General features: G+C 48.2%; 1 pseudogene; it reads left to right on the plus strand.

The window, feature by feature from the left end:
- The window catches only part of LOC132479622 (zinc finger protein 541-like), a 45,515-nt pseudogene extending 25,219 nt beyond the window's left edge, over positions 1 to 20,296 (plus strand).
- The last annotated feature ends 104 nt before the right edge of the window (positions 20,297 to 20,400 follow it).

Raw genomic sequence — 20,400 nt, forward strand, 5'->3', positions numbered from 1 at the left:
CTGCTGCTTCCCTCAGATGGAGGCCAAGGGTCCACGTTTGGGAAAGGGTTTCATTATTTACTGGGTCCAATTGATGAGAACCATCCGGAGTAGGATTGTTGGGAACCCAGAGGGTGATTTACCCATTTGTTTATATTTATAATATATTAATGCAGGTATACGTATGATGTAAATATACTACATACTTGCATACTTCTTTTATATTTGCAGACATTATAGGCGCATTTGGCTTTTTGTTGTTGTTGCTGTGGGGCTCCCAGGTCGCTGTCTAGAGGACTCCTGTGGGAAGGCAAAGACTCCTTTGTTCAAGGAAGGATCATCCCCAAGTTAGCGTTTCCTTAAGTTTGTTCTCAGAACTCTGGTTCTCTGCTTCTCGGGGATGCTAAAAGGGTCTATTTTAAAAACATGGTTTTGTGGGCAAATAAGTTTGAGAGACATGGAAAGTTCAACAGATCTCTCTTTATCTGCTCTGTGGCTTTTCAGTTTGCTCCTAGGAACCTCCAAGAAGTAAAGAGTGTTTTTCCCAGACTTATTTGCCAGCTGAGCCCAAGTCCTCAGGGAGCAACTCTGGAGCCTGGTGTTCCTTAGGAACCCACTTTGGGGAACTCTGACTTGACTCCCACTGATGTTTTTAATCTCAGATTAGGGGTTTGCTTAGGGGTGAGGGCAAGAGCTCCCCCTTCCAGAGGGCTTTGGCCGTAGCAGGGGTCTTTCCTCCTAGGGTCTGAGCACAGTTTCTGAGTTGCGATGCTGCTGCCCCCTGGGACACGCCTGGGTTCCTGCAGTTAGTGACCCACGCCGAGACACCCACTAACTTTCTCCTCATGTGATTCCAGGACTGGGCACACGCTCACCCACCAGAAGTCCAAGCCCTTTGTGTGCATTGAGCAGGGCTGCAGCAAGAGCTACAGCGACTACCGCTCCGTGCGCCAGCACTACGAGGTCCAGCACGGCCTGTGCATCCTCAAGGAGGCCCCTCCGGAGGAGGAGCCCTGCGGGAACTCACCCCGTGTGCACGAGGTGGCCTGCCAGCCCGCACCCGCGAGCCTGTGGTCCCTGGTGCCCCCGGAAGCCCCATCCCCCATCTCCCTCTTGTCCAACCGAGACCTCCTGCGCTGTATCGTGAGCAGCATCATCTGCCAGAAGATCCCTTCTCCCGGGCCAGCCCTGGGAGGGCCTTCAGACAGCGGCGAAGGGAGGATCACGGCCTGTTCCTCCCTGCCCTCGTCAGGGTCCTCCTCCTGCGGCCCAGCCAGCACCCCGGCGGCCCCAGGAGCCCTGGGCACTGAGGTGTTCCCGAGGATCCCCGGCCCCCACGGAAGGAGCCGGGCACGGACGTGTTCACAGCCGTCCACTCACGGGCAGCGGAGAACAGCGGCCCCGACCCAGCCGAGCCGGAGCTGCCGCTGCTCCAGCCCCCATCATCCCTGGAGGGCTGGCCCGAGGGCGCTCCCTGCCCGCCTGCCTGCCTCTGTTCCATGGCCAGACTGTCCCCGCCAGTTCCCAGCCATCAAGCCACAGTTTCCAGTGGCTCTGAAACCTGTCGGGCTGCCCTAAGAGCAAAGGAAACAGTATGTTTGTCGTCCACAAGCCCTCTGCAGTGCCGTCCCGGGAGGGCTCCGAGCCGGGCCCCGGGCTCAGCAGCGACTCCCCTGCTGGGGAGCCCTCACCCAGCCAGTGCACCGGTCTGGAGGACACGCCGTCTTTCCCTCCCACGCTCCTGAAGGCCCAGGGGGAGGCCTCGGGCGACCCCAGATATGTCAGCACCAGCGGGGAAGACGACTCCTGGGCTTCCAAGAAGAGCAAGTGCGACTGCGACTCCTTCTCGTGGCAGAACCCTGGTGAGCCTGGCCCCCAGGACGGCCAGAAGTCCAGCGGCCTCCCGTCGGATGCCACACCGCTCTTCCAGCAGCTGGTCCTGAAGGCTCAGGAGTCTCCGGTGAGCCACGAGCAGATGCAGGTGTTCCAGATGATCACCAAGTCCCAGCGGATCTTCTCCCACACCCAGGTGGCCGCCGCCTCCTCCCAGCTTCCCACACCCGACGGCAAGCAAGTTGCCCTGAAGTCACTGCAGGGGCCGTGGCCACAGCAACCCCCACCTGTGGCACCCACTGTTGACTCTCTCCATGCTGGCCCCGTGAACCCTGATCCAGAGGGGTCCCTAGCCCGCAGGAGAAAATCCACACCCGCTTTACCCACAGAGCCCTCCCCCAGCAGCGTGAGCCAGGACCCAAAGGGAAGACCAAAAGTGGCTGCTGCTCCACCTGCCCCCACGGCGGCGTCCCTGGACCCTCCTGGAAACCCAGATATCTCCTCTCTGGCCAAGCAGTTGCGATCCTCGAAAGGGACCTTGGACCTAGGGACATCTTCTCCCTCGGGGCCTGCATCAGACCCAGTTAGGAGGGGAGGAGCCATCCAGAGCCCACCTCCCAGGGAAGCAGGCCCAGGCTGAGAATGGCACGGCTTCCGGGGCCACAAAAGGTGGAGAGGGCCCGGCCTGCTCCTGGGGCGGAGGCTACAGGCTCTTCTCTGGCAACTCCGGGGTCCAGCACTTCCGGAAGGAGAAAGTGAAAGTGGATATTTGCTGTGCAGCTTCTCCAAGCCAGGTAGCCATGGCCTCCTTCTCGTCGTTGGCCGGGCCTCCAGCGGATCCCCCCTGGGACTCCAAGTCCAAGCTGATGATACTCAACAGGATCCAGGTACCAGGGCCCTCTCACGGGACCTGACCATGCGGGGGGCAGAGTCTCGTCCTTACCTGTGTCCGTGTTTCTGACTTGTCCAGGCACTGTATTTAACCTCAGCAAATCCTCAGATGCAGTTTCTTTACAGAGGGGCGAATGAAGTTCCAGAGAAGGGATGGTTCCTCCCATCACCCTCCGCCCTGCAACACACACACACACAACAGAACAGGGCTTTAGAGTTGTCAGAGACACTTTGCATCATGTTTCTTCACTAAGCTTTTTCTATTTGCTTTCTTTCTGCCTTTCACTTCCTTTTGGATTTGCCTCCTTCACTTCTTCAGAGAATGTAAAGGCAGAGCTCCTTTACCCTTGATATTTGTACGTGAAATGCTGTGTCTATTCTGGTTGTGAATCACAGGTCCACAAGTCCGACTTGGCCCCTACTGCAGGCCTGGCACTGGTCCGCCCTTTTGGAGCAGCTTGGGTCCTCCCACATCGTGCCCACGAGGTCCTGGGCGCAGAGAGCTTGGCCACGTCTCTTCGTGATGTTCCGAGGTCCAGCATCCTTCCTGTCGCACCACAGCTACCTCCTCCTCTTTTTTTTTCCACAGCTTTAATATTCACGTGCCATCTAATTGGCCATCTTGAAGTGCACCATCCAGTAGTTTTTAGTTTGTTTACGAGGTCGTGCTCGCGTCGCCACTCTTTGCCAATACACTTTCATCACCGCAAAAAGAAACCCCACACCGTTGGTTGTCACCCGCAATCTCTCCATCCCTCCCAGCCCCTGGCAACCATGCATCTACTTTCTGTCTGCATGGATTTGCCTATTCTGGACACTTCATGTGACTGGAATCCTAACGCTGCGTGGCCTTTTGTGTCTTTTGCTTCTTTCACTTAACCTGATGTTCTCAGAGTTCCTCTGTGCTGTAGCACGGGTCAGAACTTCACTCCTTTTTATCGCTGGTAACTTGTGCATTGTATGGAAACACCACATTTTATTTATCCATTCATCAGATGATAGATATTTGGGTTGTTTTCCCTTCTTGGCCATTGTGATAACGGTGCTATGAACATTTGTGTACAGATTATTGTTTAGACATATGTTTTCATTTCTCTTGGGAAATACCTTGGAGGGGAATTGCTGGGCTCTAGGGTAATTCTATTGGAGGAAGTGCCAGACTTTCCCAAAAAGCTGTGCTGTTTTATATCCCTACCCAGAGTGTATGAGGCCTGCAGTTTCTCTGCATCCTCACCAACACTTGTTCTTGTCCAGTTGGTTCACCTTAGTGGGTGGGAAATGATAATCTCATTATAGTTTAATTTGCATTTCCCCGATGGCTAATAATCCTGAGCATCTTTTAATGGCCATTTGTATATCCTCTTTGGGTAAGTGTCTATTCAGACCCTTTGCCCATTTTTAAATTGGGTTGTGATTTTAGTTTTGAGCTGTGAGAGTTCATTATGTATCACTGATACAGAAATATACATAGTCCCTTATCAGATACATGATTTGCAACTTTTTTCTCTTATTCTGTCTTTTCACTTCTTGATGATGTCCTCTGAAGCACAGAAGTTGTAAGTTTTGATGAAGTCCAATACGTCTGTCTTTTGTTTGGTTTTGGAGTCATCCAAGAAACCACTGCTTACTCCAGGGTCACCAAGAATTATACCTGTGTTTTCTTCCAAGTCTTATAGTTTTCACTCTTGCATCTCATTTCTGATATGTTGGCTCAGATGTATTTTCGTCTTCAGGGTGGAAATATCTACCGGCTCCCCCACCCGATGAAGGAGGAGAACATGGCGGGTGGCTGGTAAGTTCAGAAGGCCCTCGGGAGAACTCTGGTGGCTTTGATGTGCTGGCCCTGGGTGAGCGAGCTCTGGATGCTTCACTCCTGAAGGGGTGAGCACCAGGCCACGGAGAATCGGGGGCATCATGTCCATTTCTTTAGGGTTCGTCCAAAGCTGTCTGTCAGAGGATCAGTGTTTGGGGACGGAGTCCCATTCTCCCTTTCTTCCCCACAGGAACCAGCACAGTGGTGGTCCCACAGACTGGGCAGAGCCAAGGAGCACTTACGTCTGCAAGAATTGCAGCCAGATGTTTTATACAGAGAGAGGGCTGAGCAGCCACATGTGTTTTCACAGCGACCAGTGGCCGTCACCTCGAGGGAAGCAGGAGCCGCAGGTGAAGGGGCGCGAAGCTGCCATTCATCTCAGGATGGAGCCGTCCTCCTGCAGGGAGCCTGGCTGGGGGCCGGGAGTCTGGGCTGTGCTGCTCTGGAGGGGCCCCTTGCTCCCTACGTACTGTGTCTCTTAAAGGGCTGGCTCTTCTCTGTGTGTAGGTGTGTGGCATGGAGTTTTGCAAGCCACCAAGACAGGTGCTGAGGCCAGAAGGGCACAGGCAGAGTTCCCCGGGAGGCAGGAAGTCCTTGGACAACATGACCGCCGCCCCTTTGGTGGTCCCTGTTTCGGTGCCAGTGGCTCCAGCGAACCATCCCCTGGGGAGCAAGGTGGGTGCACTTCCTTCCAGCTGCTTTCCAGCTGCCAGTGGGAGCTGTGAGAAAAGCCCCCAAATCCTGACTCCAGAAGAGCTTGATTTGCGTGTTCATTCATCCATTCAACCTCCAGTGAACTTCCTTTGTGTCTGGCCCTGTGCTGGGCAGGGCTGGGGACACTGCAGCGACCACAACAGGCCTGCCCCCGTCTCTTGGGGCTCCCAGCCCAGCGGAGTAGATAGACCCATCCCCGGACACTGACGACCCAGAACGGGCCGGGCTGGGAGAGGGAGCTGTGGGAGCCCCAAGGGCACCAGAGACCCTGCCCGAGGAAGGGGGCGTTGCAGCTGAGAGCTGGAGGATGAGGAGGGGTAAGATGGGCAGAGAGGAGGGGAGATTGCGTGGAGGTAAGAGAGAGTGTAGCAAGCTCAAGCCGTCGTCTCTTCAGCCTGTGCTGGAAGACCCCACCTGGAGAAGTCCATGCTGGACTCGGGTACGGGGTGCATGGAGCCCACTGTTTGTCTCCCAGGAGCTGCTGTCATTTTGAGGGCAACAGGTTTTCCTTTTGTCATGCTGTTGCATCCGTCTGGCCCCCACACTTTAAGTGCCAGTCACTTTAACAACGGATATGAGTTTCCAAAATGGTCTGAGTGAGGGCCTCTCCTTGGGGTGGGGGTGGGTGCCTGAGAAGGCCCCAGCGTCAAATGTCGCCCGGCTTAGTGTCTGGAGTCTGGCTCAGGCGTGGTGGCCCTGCCCGGCTTCCTGCGCTGAGGACTCTGGGCATGGCCATGCTGGGTGTGCATTTGGCTGGTCAGTACCCTTTCCCACTCTCAGGCCATCTTGAGGTCTGAGCTTTGGGGCCGGTGGCCTCAGGTGACCCCCGTGGTTCTGAAGTCTCTTCTTCTCCAGGGACAGGAGAAGGACGGGGAAGAGAGAGGCAGCAAGGAGAGCAGCCAACACAGGAAGCGGAAGAAGCTCCCACGGCCCAAGGCACTGCTCATCCCTCCTCCGCCCTCCATGTCTGGGGAGCCGGGCCCGGGAGGATGCCGCCAGAGCTGCCTGCGCTCGCCCGTGTTCCTGATGGACCACCTCCTGAAGGGACTGTCCCAGTGACCTCCCTACACACCGCCCCCGATGCTCAGCCCCATCCGGGAGGGCTCTGGGCTGTATTTCAACACTCTCTGTTCCACATCTGCCCGGGCCCGTCCCGACAGGCTCATCAGCGCCATGCTTGGTGAGTGAGCTTGATCGCCCCATGATGGGCCTGCGGGGGGCCAGACCCCCGCCCCCTGTAGAATTTGGTCCAGCCATTCTCTCTGGCCTACGCCTGGGTCTGCTCTGGGGGTCCCGTTGCTGTTCAGAACTATCCCAGGACCATCTGGGACCAGCAGCCTTCTAGGTGCTTATGACTTTGTAGCCAGAAAGAAAATAGACGCCATTTAGCCTGAGCACCCTTCTGCCTGCCCTTTCGAGTAATTGTTTAAACAGCTTTATTGAGGTATAATTCACATGCCATATGAATCACCCATTTAAAGTGTACAGTGATTTTTTAGTGTATTCTTAGGATTGTACACCCATCCCACAATCTAATTCTAGAGCATTTTCATCACCCCAGAAGATTATATCCACGAGTGGTGACACACAGGCCCTGTAGCCCCCAACTCCTCAGCCCTGGGCAACCACCAGTCTACCAACCTACTTTTTCTACGGGTCTCCCTATTCTGGACATTTCATGTAATTGGAATCATCAAATACGTGACATTCTGTGTCTAGTTTGTTCACTTAGAATAATGTTGTCAAGGTTCATGTTGTAGTATGCATCAGTGCTTCATTTCTTTTTATGGATGAATGATATTGAATTCTCTGGATAGACAACATTTTATTTATCCATTCATCAGTTGACGAGCATTTGGGTTGTTTGTGTCCTTTGGCTGTTGCAAACAGTGCTGTTAAGAACATTTATGTGTACGTTTTTGTTGGACATAAGTCCTCATTTCTCTTGGGTATATAACTCAGAGTGGAATTGCTGGGTCAAAGGGTAACTATGTCTAACCATTTAAGGAACTGCCAGACTGCTTTGCAAAATGGCCGGGTCATATTAAATTTCCACCAGCATTGTATGAAAGTTGCAGTTTCTCCACATCCTTGCTCACACTTCTTAGCTGTCTTTTTTATTACACCCATCCTAGTGGGTGTGAAGTGGTAGCTCATTGTGAGGTGTTTGTTTGTTTGTTTGTTTTGTGGTACGTGGGCCTCTCACTGTTTGTGGCCTCACCCGTTGTGGAGCACAGGCTCCGGATACTCAGGCTCAGCAGCCATGGCTCACGGGCCCAGCCGCTCCGCGGCATGTGAGATCTTCCCAGACCGGGGCACGAACCCATGTCCCCTGCATCGGCAGGCAGACTCTCAACCACTGCGCCACCAGGGAAGCCCTGTCTTGCTACCTTTGTGGAAAGTCAGTTGACCATAAATGATTTGAGATGTTTCTTCTTTTTTAATACAGATATTTTACAGCTATAGATTTCCTTCTGAACATTGCTTTAGCTACATTTTGTAAGTTTTAGTATGTTGTGTTTTTATATTCATTCAGCTAAAGTATTTTCTAATTTATCATTCCACTTCCTGTTTAATACACTGACTGTTAAAGAGTGTGTTGCTTAATTTTCACATATTTGTGAATTTTCCAAATTGCTGCCTTTTATTGATTTGTAATCTAATTCTCTTTTGGTCAGAGTACATACTTTGTTTCTTTTTCAATTTAATTTATTTAATTAATTTATTTATTTATTTTGGCTGTGCTGTGCGGTTTGCAGGATCTTAGTTCCCCCACCAGGGGTCGAACCCATGCCCCCTGCAGCGGAAGCGTGGAGTCCTAATGACTGGACCGCCAGGGAATTCCCTTAAATTTATTTTAAAATTTAAAATTTATTGAGGCATGTTATATGGGCTAGAATCCGGTCTGTCTTGAAGAATGTTCCATGTGAATTTGAGAAGAATGTATTCTACTGATGTTTGGTGGAATGCTGTATTTTGTCTGTTTTGTCTAGTTAGTTTCAATTTCCTTGTTGATCTTCTGCCTAGTTGCCCTATCCACTGTTGAAAGTATTGAAATCTCCAACTATTATTTTTTAATGGTTTATTTCATCCTTCAGTTCTGTCGTTTGTTGCTTGGTGTATTTTGGGGGTCTGTTTGTAGGTGTGTATATGTTTGTAATTGTCACATCTTCCTCACGGCTTGACCTTTTATCATTAGGATGTGATTGTGACATCATTTGTCATTATTACAATAATTTTATCATTATCTCTAGTAATATTTTTGGTTTTAAAGTCTAATGTGCCTGACATTAGTATAGCCATTCCATTCTCTTTTTTGGTTGTTGTTTGCTTGGTATATATTTTTCTCTTCTTTTACTTTCAGCCTATTTGTGTCTTTGAAAATAAAGCATGTTACCTCTAGACACCATTAGGTGGATCATGTGTTTTTTATCCAGTCTTACAAACTCTGCCTTTTGATTGGTTTGTTTAATCCATTCTTGTTTAATGTTATATTGATATGGTTGGATTTACATCTGCCATTTTGCTTTCTATTTTCTATACGTTACATGTCTTTTTCTCCCTCTGTTCCTCCTTTCCTGCTTTCTTTTGTATTAAGTGAGTATTTTCTAGTGTGACATTTTAATTCCGTTAATTTTTCACTGTTTCTTAGTCATTTCTTAGTGGTTGCTCTAGGACTTAAAATATATGTCTTATCAGAATCTGTTAGGATGTGTAATAACTCATTAACAGTGAAATATAGAAACACTGCTCCTATCTAGCTCTATTCCTTCTAACTCTTTTGCTATTATATGTGAGAGACCCAGTAATACCGTACTGGTCATGTTTATTGCTTTATATAATTTTATTTTGTGTAAAAACACTGAGCGGATAAAGGAAAGCAAGCATGATTTATAGAGGTTGTTATATTAACCTTCTTATTTACCATTTCTGATCTCTTCATTTATTCTTGTGGATTTGAGTTACTGTCTGAGGTGATATTCCTTTACTCCAATGCAGCTGTGCTCCTTGTGCAGTTACTGTCACATATATTATATTTCTATATGTTACAGGACCACAATACATATTGTTTTATGCAGTTATTTTTAAGGCCATTAAAAAAAGAAAAGAAATATGTAATCATAGTGATTTTTATAGTTACCCATATTTACTAGCGCTTCGCTTTTTTTTTTTTTTTTTGGTTTGGATTCAAGTTACCATCTGATGTGCTTTGCTTTCAATCTGAAGGACTTTCTTTACTATTTATTTTTATTAGGGATATATAATTCACATACCATACAATTCATCCCTTTAAAGTATAGAATTCAATGGTTTTTAGTATATTCACAGAGCTGTGCAACCATCACTACCATCAGTTTTCAGAAATTTTCATCATCCCCAAAAGAAGCCCTGTACTTATTAGCAGTCCCTCCTTTCCATCCTCCCCATCCCCAGCTGTGGGTAACGACTAATCTACTTTGTCTCTATCGATGTGGCTATTCTGCATATTTCATATGAGTGAAATCATACAGTATGTGGTCCTTTATGAATGCCTTCTTTTAGTTAGCATGATGTTTTTAGGTTTCATCCAAGTTGCAGTATGTATCAGTACTTTGTTCCTTTTTGCGGGCTGAATAATATTTCACCTTTAATATTTCTTGTAAGGCAGGTCTGCCAGCAACAGGTATGCTCAGTTTTTATTTATCTGGGAGTGTCTTTATTTTACCTTCATTTTTGCAAGATAATTTGCTGAATATAAGATACTTGGTTAACACTTTTTTACTTTCAGTAATTTGAATATATTATCCCATTGCCTTGTAACCTACATCGTTTCTCTTAAAAAGTTAGCTGTTAATTTTACTGTAGTGCCCTTGTATGTAACAAATTGTTTTTCCCTTTTTGCTTTCAAGATCTTATCTTTATTTTTGCTTTCCACATTTTGCCTGTGTTATGTCTGGATGTAGAGCTCTTTGTGTTTAATCTTTCTTGGAGTTTGTAGAGTTTGCTGGATATACACATTGTTTTTCATCAACGTTGGGAAATTTTCAGCCATTAATACTTTAAATATTCTGTCCCTTTCTCCCCTCTTTCTGGTACTCCCAATACATATATATTGTTGCATGTAATGACATCTCACATTTCTCTGAGGCTCTCCTCACTTTCCTATATCTTTTTCTCTCTGTTCTTCAGATCTCATAGTCTCCATTGTTCTATCTTCAGGTTTGCTGATCGTTTCTTCTGCCAGCTCAGATCTACTGTTGAGCCTTATTTTGGTTATTGTACTTTTTTAACCCCTGAACTATTTCCATTTGGTTCTTCTTTTTTTTGGCTGCATCGCACAGCATGCAGGATCTTACTTCCTCTACTAGGGATCACACCCATGCCCCCTGCAGTGGAAGCGTGGAGTCTTAACCACTGGACCGCCAGGGAAGTCCACATTTGTATCTTTTTAAAAACTAATTTCCATCTCTTGATGGCATTTTCTCTTTGATGACAAATTTTTATTTTATCTTGCTTTAATTCTTTAAGCATGGGAGCCAGGGGAAGAAGCAGCCCCCATCTCCTTGGCTGCACCTACCTGGGTAGAGCTTCCGTTACAAAGAGCTGGGGGCTAGGTGGGTAAGGGGGTGGGCCATGGCTCCAGTGCCACAGACTCTCACTGTTCTTCCCGAGATTTAGTAGGTTTTCTTGAATGAGTATTTCTTAAAATGCTGTATGCCTTTAGCACAACGTGAAGAGACTTTGGCTTACTGTTCTTTTTTTTTTCTTTTTCAATGATTTTTGTCAGTAAATCTGTTGTTTTGCCGAGTTCCTTACTCTACATTTTCAGAAGTCTTATCGCCCTTCCATGCAATCTTTTTATTTTATTTTATTGTGATGTGAACAGTTAATCTGTGATCTGCCCTTTTAACAAAGATTTAAGTGTGCAATACAGTATTGTTGACTATAGGTACAATGTTATACAGCAGATTTCTAGAGCTTGATTAATTGAAACTTTATGCCCATTGATTAGTAACCTCCCATTTCCCACTGCCCCAACCCCTGGTAACCCCTATTCCACTCTTTGATTCTATCAATATGAATTCAACTACTTTAGATACGTTATATAAGTGGAGTCATGCAGTATTTCTCTTTCTGTGACTGGCTTATGTCACTTAGTATAATGTCCTCAATGGTCATCCATGTTGTTGCATATTGCAGAATTTCTTTTTAAGGCTAAATGGTATTTCATTGTATGTTGATGTCACATTACCTTTATGTGCTCATCTGTCAGTGGACATTTAGGTTGTTTCCACATCTTGGCTATTATGAATGGTGCTGGAGTGAACATGGGAGTTCAGATATCTTTTTGAGGTCTTGACTGCAGTTCTTTTGGATGAATACCCAGAAGTGGGTTTGCTGCATGATATGGTAGTCCTACTTTTAATTTTTGAGGAAACTCCATACCATGCAATCTTTTTTTTCCAATTTTCAATTTTATATTGGATTAGAGTTGATTTACAATGTGTTAGTTTCAGGTATACAGCAAAGTGATTTTGTTATACATAATCACATATCTATTGTTTTTTAGATTCTTTTCCCATATAGGTTATTACAGAGTATTGAGTATAGTTCCCTGTGCTATACAGTAGGTCCTTTTTGGTGATCTATTTTATATACAGTAGTGTGTGTATACCATGCAATCTTGAAGAGCCTGCTTTTAGCTGCTCTGGAAAGGCAGGCAAAAAGGGCCTCATGGGTCAGTTGTAGCCAGTCCCCTTGAGGCTCTTCTTTGGGTGTTTTCCAGATCACATGGACGGCTCTTTTGGCATCAGTGTGGTGAAGGACAACAGCAAGATCAGCACTGAACCGTGAGTTGGAACAGACTTAGAACCTGAGGGTCCTTGCAATGTGGGGATGCTTTTACCCTCCTTGCATTCCAGTGTCGGTTTTTCCCAAGGGAGCCTTCATCACGGGAAAGTCAGGTCTAGACCCAGAACCTCTCTAGGAGAGAAGTGGTGGATTTTTCCAGGTGTTTCCCCGATATTCCTTCTGTCCAGACATACCATAGTTGGATGTCTGCAGACAGAATGCCCAGCACCCTGGGGTTCTAGATAGAATTGGTGATGGCGCAGTGAGATACTGTTTTGTAGCTTGGATGTTCCCTTGGATACAGAAGAATGCCAGGTATCAGCACATACCTCCCCTGTCCTAGACCCCAAACGCCTGAAGCCAGAAATCTGGCGAAAAAGCAAATTGGAGGAAGGAAGGAAGTATCCCTCAAGAGGTCTCTGGAATACCAGTGGCGTGTCTGCTGGGCTGATGAGCACTCCCTGTGTCTGAGAGATGGCCAAAAGGTGGGTTCCACGGCCCTGCTGAGCAGGGCTCACCACACATCTCTCTTGTATTTCCCATCTTGGTCACACACCTATGCCTTTTATGTCCGTGTGTGTGGCCTCATTTCAGACACATCAACATAGGGAGCCAGTTTCAGGCTGAGATCCCAGAGCTCCAGGACAGATCACTGGCTGGAAGTGACGAGCATGTAGCTACTCTGGTCTGGAAGCCATGGGGAGATGTGATGACCAACCCGAAGACGCAGGATAGGGGTGACTGAGACTTTGGGGCCAGGTTCCCGAGAGCCCTCCTCCATGTCCAAGGGGTTTCTCCTCCCAGTTCTCACCTTGACCAAGAAGCAGTGATCCCCAGGCGGGGGTGGGGTGGGCAGAGCTGGCCTTCAGCGCAGGACTGCTTTGCTGTGCTGCAGTCCCTTGCCCCACCTCTCCTCTCACCCAGTAGCTGGCCAGGCCATCCAGAGCAGGTGCCAGGAGCAGGGTTTCTGCCCATCCTCCTTGTCGCTCCCTTCCCTCAGCCTGCTTGTAACAGAGAGGTGAGGGAGATGGTGACAGGAGCCCCCCACCCCATCTGTGCTGTTGGGGAGGTTTCCTCTCTGGCACTTGCTGACCCTCTGTGTCTCCTCTCCTTCTCGCTGCCGGGCTGCCTGCTGGAAACAGTGACCGAGCTCTGCAACGTGGCCTGCTCCAGCGTGATGCCGGGCGGGGGCACCAACCTGGAGCTCGCTCTGCACTGCCTGCATGAAGCCCAGGGCAACATCCAGGTGCGGTGCAGGCGAGGCGGGGGCTCAGAGGAGCTGTGGGAAGCTCCCTGGTCTCTTAGGGCCAGGGGCTCTAGGCGCAAGACACGTGCCTTCTACTTGGGGCTTTGCAGCTCACGAGAACCAAAGGCTGGCCACCCACCCTTCTCCCTGGTCGCTTTGGGACTGGTGGTGTCCTTTTGAACGTAGGGGAAATGCACACATACGGGCTCAATCAGTTATTTCTCTGGGGTGACAGCAGAGCACCAGGGTTCCTCCAGCGTTACCTCATCTCAGCGCGGCACTGGGGAGGCGGTGCCTAGCAGAACCAACTCAGGGCCTGCATTCATCTGGTTTATTTACTGAACATTAACTTTTGGATTAAAAATGGTGTATGCAAACCTCAGATGCAACAGAAATGCCTCTGCCTCCTCCAAGGACCCTCCTCACAATCCTGAAGTTTAGAAAATGAAGAAGTCCAACTGTGTGTAGTGGGAGAGGAAGTCACGTCACCCGAGTTGGAGACCCAAGAGTCAGGGCTACATGGTGCTTTTTCTCAAGCTGAGAGGCAGTGGCTGGCACGTGGTGGGTGCTCAGCAGAGTAATCAGCACACATTTACTGGGTCCTCCTGATACCTGGTGATGTCACGGTATCAGGCTGGGGCCAGCTCAGGGGCCCATTCTTGGTTTAATGCTCTGCTGCCACCATCTTGAAATTCTTAATAGTTTCTGAGCACAGGGCCCCGTGTTTCCATTTTGCGCTGGGTCCTGCAAACTGCATAGCGAGTCCGGACCGGGGTTACGCTGTTGAGCAAGACAAATGCCCTCTCTTTGCAGGGCTTACATTTTAGGAGAGTGAACACATGAAATACATTTTTTACAAGTGATAGATAATGATTAGTGCTATGAGGACCATAACATGGGGTAGGGCGGGGGCAGTGCCACTCCAAATGCTGCTCCCTGAAGAAATAAGGAGCTTGTGCCAGAATAAGTCCACACACTGTTTCGTCATCAAGTAAATCTTGCTATGAAAAAGGTAACGTCAGCTGCACTCAACAGTCCGCTTAGTGCTGTAGGCAGTGTGTCCCAAGTGGTTCACAGCTGGTGGCCAGTCCACAGACCGACCACACTTTGAGTCGCCCTGGGGTAGGGGTGGCTTTAGGGAGGGCTGCACATATTTTCTGAATGGATGAAAGAATGAAGGTGGGCCTCTACCTCACCTTCCCTCCCTCAGAGAGTTGCCCACCACTCCTGTCGTTCCAGGTTGCCCTGGAGACCCTGTTACTGAGAGGACCCCAGAAGCCACGGACTCACCCTCTCGCCGACTATCACTACACAGGTAACGAGCGTGGCTGCCCGCGTGGTTTTGGCCTGGCTGAGGCCCCTGCGAGCCAGTCACTTTCCATGGCAAGCTCTGCACGTGCCTCCCGGAGTTCTCTTGGGGCCTGCACCTGCCCTCCCAGAAGGGCCCGTCCTCTCTGGGGGACTCAGTGGGTGCTGTTCTCTAGTTGGATCCAACCTTCCCCTTTCCACTGGTTCCCTCGTGGGCTCTTCCTGGCCAGAAGGGGGGTGCCAGGTTGGGGTGGGCTCAGGTTTCCCAGTTGAGCACTCCAGCCTTGGAGTCAGGCAACCAGGGGCCCACGCCTGCCCTTGGCAAGTCTCTTAACCAGAGGAAGCCTCAAGTTGCTGCACCTGTCAAGTGGGGATGGTAATCGCCCCTACCTGCTAAGGTTTTTGTGAGGATTGTGTGAGGTAAAGCAAGTAAGGGGCTTAGCAGAAATCTTGGCATATAAGTGGCGCTCGGTGGCCTGAAAAAGGAGGGGAGTCTGCACTTCAGCCGTGGCTGTGGTCCCAGAAGGAGAAACATCCTTCCTCCTCTTGGCTGTTTCTCCAATAGGTTCGGACATCTGGACCTCCATGGAGAAGAGGCTCTTTAAGAAGGCGTTCCGTGCCTACAAGAAGGACTTCTACTTGATACACAAGATGGTAAGGCGAACATGGCAGGCTGGTGTAGACAAAGCTCCTTCACACGGCCGAGGCGCTAGAACTGCAGGGCCTTTCAGGGGCGATACTCTGCTCATGCTGTGAACAGTTGACAACTACAATGCCATTGCTTGGAACAACCTGAAACGGTACAGAAATGAGTCCCATGTTCAAAATAAAGCCCTCCAGACCCCTCCCCACAATCCTACTTCTGATTTGATAACCGGACAGGTATTTATTGCCCATACGGATTTTACACACCTATATGCACTTTCTCAAAAAAGGATGACATCATATACTTAATATCCTGCTGATTAGTTTGCTCTTTTTTTTAACTTGATGTACGCAAAATTGCACATAATCGAAGTGTGAGATTTAATGTTTTTGACATAGTTATACACTTGTAAGACCACCACGATGATCAAGATAATGAGAGTATCCTTCACCCCCAAAAGTTCCCTCCTGCCCCTTTGCAACCCTTCCTTCCTGCCACCCGGGTCCCTAGTCAACTCTTGTCTACTTTCTGTCACTCTAAATTAGTTTGCATTTTCTAGAGGTTTATATAAATGGAATAATCATACAGCACGTGATCTGCTTTGTCTGGCTTCTTACACTCAACCTAATGATTTTGAGATTCATCCATGTTGTCGTGTGTACCCATAGTTCATCCCTTTACTGTTGAGGAGTATACCACTGTGTGGACGGACCACCGTTCATTTAATCATCCACCTGTTGGTGGTTTCCAGTTACTGATGACTACAGATAAAGCTGCTCTGCACATTTACATAGAAGTCTTTGTACGGACATGTACTGGGTTTTTTTTTTTGTTTTTTTTTTTTTTTTTTGCGGACACGGGGTTGGGATTATAAATACCTAGGAGGGGAATGAGGGTAACTTATAGTAGATGTATGTTTAACTTTTTAAGAAACTGCCAAACTGTTTTCCAAAGTGGCTCTACCACTTCCCATTCCCACCAGCAGGTTATGAAAGGTCCAGTTGCTCCACACCCTCGTCGACACTTGGTATGCTAAGTCTCTTTAATTTTAGCCATTCTAATGAGTGTACAGTCGCATCTGACTCCATTTTCCTAATGACTAATGATGCTGAGCATCTTTGTGTTTTTTTGCTCTCTGTGCACCTTCTCTGGTGAGCTGTCTGTTCATATCTTTTGCCTCTGTTTTTATTGGAGTGTCTGTGTTTTTATTGAGCTGTAGGAGTTCTTATTTTGTTCTGAACACCAGTCCTTTATCCAGATATATGCTTTGGAAATATTTTCTCCCAATATGCCATTTGTCAGTCTTCTAACAGTGTCTTTTGAAGAAAAGTTGTAAATTTTGCTTAAGCCTAACTTACTAGTTTCTCTTTTATAGACTGTGCTTTTCGTGTTGTATCTAAGAAATCTTTGCCTAACCCAAAGTCACAAAGATTTTCCCCTATGTTTTCTTCTGGAGGTTTTATAGTTTCAGGTTTTATTTCTAGATTTATGATCCATTTTAAGTTTATTTTTGTATGGGGTGCGAGGTGAGTTCATTTTTGCATATGGATATTTATTCCAATACCTTTTGTTGGAAAGACCATACTTTCTCCACTCAGTTGCTTTTGTACCTTTGTTAAATATCAGTTGGCCGTATATATATGCATCTACTTCTGGACCCTGTATTCTGTTCCACTGATCTGTTTGTCTTTTATTAAGCTATTCCCATACTGTCTTTATTACTGTAGCTTTATTCTAAGTCTTGAAATTAGAAAATGTTAGTCCTTCAACTTTGTTATTCTTTTTCAAAGTTATTTTTTGTATTCTACATCCTTTTTAATTCCCTATGAATTTTAGAAATAACTTGACAATTTCAAAATAAAAATTTCTGCTAGGAACTTGATTGGTACTGTTTTTGACTCGTTACGTCAACTGGGGAGAGTTGTTACCTTAACAATATTGAGTCTTCTGACTCGTGAACAGGGTGTATCTCTCTATTTCAATCTTTAATTTTTCAGCAGTGTTTTGAAGTTTTTAGTGTACAGTTGTTGCATACTTTCTGTCAGATTTATTCCTAAGCGCTTGGTTTTTTTCTGTTTTTTTTTTTTTTTTTTTTTTTGCGGTATGCGGGCCTCTCACCATTGTGGCCTCTCCGCCGCGGAGCACAGGCTCCGGACGCGCAGTCCCAGCGGCCATGGCTCACGGGCCCCACCGCTCCATGGCACGTGGGATCCCTCCAGGACCATTGCACGAACTCGTGTCCCTTGCATCGGCAGGCGGACTCTCAACCACTGCGCCACCAGGGAAGCCCAGTACTTGTGTTTTTTATGATGTTATAGAGTTCTTTTTTATTTCAGTTTCCAATGGTTTGTTGCTAGTATGTATAGAAATAAAATTGATTTTTATATGGATCTTGTGTTCTGAAATGTTGCCAAACTAACTTACTAGTTTTGGTAACTTTTTTGTGGATTCCACTGAATTTTCTACATAGACAGTCACATCATCTGCAAGTAAAGACACTTTTCTTTCTTCCTTTCCAACCTGGATGCCTTTACTTTTTTTCTTGCCTTTTTGCACTCTAGAAGCACCAGTACAGTATTGAGTAGAAGTGGTGAGAGTGGAAATCCTTGTGTTGTTCATGATATTTGAGGGGAAACCACTCCACCGTTAGCTGTAGGGATTTTGTAGGTCTCATTTATCAGGTTGAAGAGAAGTTCCTTCTATTCCTATTGTGCTGAGAGTTTCCATCAGGAATGGACATTGGATTGTATCAAATGCTTTTTCTGCACCTATCAAGATGCTCATATGATTTCTCTTTTTTAAGTTTAATATGATGAATTACATTGATTTTCGATTGTTAAACCAACCTCACGTTTCTGGGATGAGCTCCACTTAGTCATGGTATATTGTCCTTTATATATATATATACATATATACATATATATATATATATATATATATACACATATATACACGTATATATATATACACATATATATATTGTTGGATTCTGTTCGTTAAAGTTTTGTTAAAAAATTTTCATCTATGTTCATGAGGGACATTGGGTCTGTAGGCTTCTTTCCTTGTAATATCTTTGTCTGGCTTTGGTATCAGAGAAATGTTGAACTTACGGACTGAGTTGGGAAGTATTCCTTCCTCTTCAGTTTTTTGGAGGGCTCTGCCTAGCTGTCACATAAGGCTATGAGGTATCCACCACGTAAGGACACTCTGGTTTAATTAGTCCCAGTCGGTAGACATGTGGCTCCACATGATGTCACAGTGAGCGTCCTCGTGTGTACCGTGTGTGCGTTTTCCTGGAGAGAAGCCTTCCTGGGCCAGCCTTGTTGCTCAGAGCGTGCAGAGCTTAGATGGTGTTGACTCTGGTGGCTTCTCTCTGAACTCCTTCATCCCCAGGAGGGCTTTGTGATTCTCTGTCCCCCGTAGCAGTGGAGCATACCAAGCCGTAGGGGAGAAACGTTTCAGGAGGGCTTTCAAAAAGTGGCGGCTGGCCCCATGGGGAGGGGATTTAGGGCGTCAAGGCCATACTCACTGCTACTCCTGAGGCACTGTCCTTAGCCGGTTTCTGTCTTCCTCCACTAGGTCCAGACAAAAACAGTAGCCCAGTGTGTCGAGTTCTACTACATGCAGAAGAAAATGAACAAGTTTGACTGCGGCCAAGCCCCAGTGCCGGAAAAGAGGGTCAAGAGAGAGCTGGGTGAAGCAGACAGGACAGAAGCGAAGGTAGAGGGTCTCGGGATAGGGCTTCAGGAGTTCAGCACGGATCTGGATGCCCGGTGCCCATCCAAGCTGGCTGGCGGTGGGGGGGTGCACCCCGCGACGTCTGGACGCTCTGGACACCTGCTTCTCCCTTAGAAGGGCGGCGGGGCGGTCAGCACCCTTTCATCACCTCTGCCCCCTGTGCAGGTCACTCGTAGCCCTCGGAGGAAACCCAGCCACCGTCCAACCCCCGAATTACCGAGGACTACTGAGAGTTACAGGAGGGAGTCCATCCCCAACTCCAGCCCAAACACCGGCTCGAAGCGGACCCCTGAGCTGCCGGGGAGCAGCAAGGGCCAGGGCTTCTTTCCCTGCCGGGAGTGTGAGAGGTACCGCCCTTTCCCTGGATGCTCCCACACCGCCTGCCCTCAGCCCTCTGGGGTGCCCCCCTCAGGGCTACCCGCCTCCCCCTGCTCTGACCCCTGTGTCCTCTGGTGCCTCCTCAGGGTGTTTGGCAAGATCAAGGGTCGGAATGCCCACATGAAGTGGCACCGGCTTCAGGACCACGTGGATCCCACCGCCAGGGCAAGGTGGCCCGTGGAGCCCTTCCAACTGTAGGAGGAGGAGGGCGAGCTAGGGGCTGGCATCGGCCCTCTGCGTGGGCAGCTAGTTGGGATGGGCACCTCCAGCCCTGTTGCGTCTCCTTTGTTGTTTCTGTACGTTTTCCCTTGTATATAGTATTAAATTTGTTTCTTAAGAAGCTGTCTTCTGGCTTCCCTGCCTGTTGATCCAGCGAAGGCTTTTGAGCCCCTGCCGCTCCCAGAAGCCACAGTGACTGAGTCCCTGCCCTGGAGGACCCTCATGCATGAATGCAGCCAGCATTCATCAAGCACCTGCTGTAGCTGTGCCAGACAATGCCCAGTCCACGTGATGGGGACATAGTGATGGAGGGACAGGCCCCTCCCCTCACAGAGCTTACATTTTAGGAGCGGGAAGGTAGGAGTGATAAAGCAGCAAAATGGTGAGTTTAGATATCTATAGTGCGTATGCTTCGGGCCGTAATAACAGAGGAGTCGGCGTCGGTTTAAGCTCTCAGGACACGTGGTGGTGCCAGTGGCTCCACGGTGAAGTCAAGGCCTGCCAGCAGTGGCCAGCGTCTGCAAGTCGGCTGCAGCAGCAGCAGCAAGAATCCCCTCTTGTACGCGGAGCACCCAAACCTTCGGAGGGTGCAGGGCAGAGAGCAGCTCCCTCCCTTCCTTGTTCCCCTTTTTAAAAGTGAGGAAAGCTTGTAGCAGCGCCCAACAGAACGCCCCTCACGTCTCCTCGGCCAGAACTGTAGCCCGTGCTCTTTCTAAACTGATCCGTGGCAGTGGAAAGGGAAGTGGCCACCGTTATCCCGGACCCTCAAGATTTGTCTCCAGGGCAGAAGCGTAAGTTGTGTTC

The sequence above is a fragment of the Mesoplodon densirostris genome, chromosome 19 (genome assembly GCF_025265405.1).
Source record: "Mesoplodon densirostris isolate mMesDen1 chromosome 19, mMesDen1 primary haplotype, whole genome shotgun sequence".
Taxonomy (NCBI): Eukaryota; Metazoa; Chordata; class Mammalia; order Artiodactyla; family Ziphiidae; genus Mesoplodon; species Mesoplodon densirostris.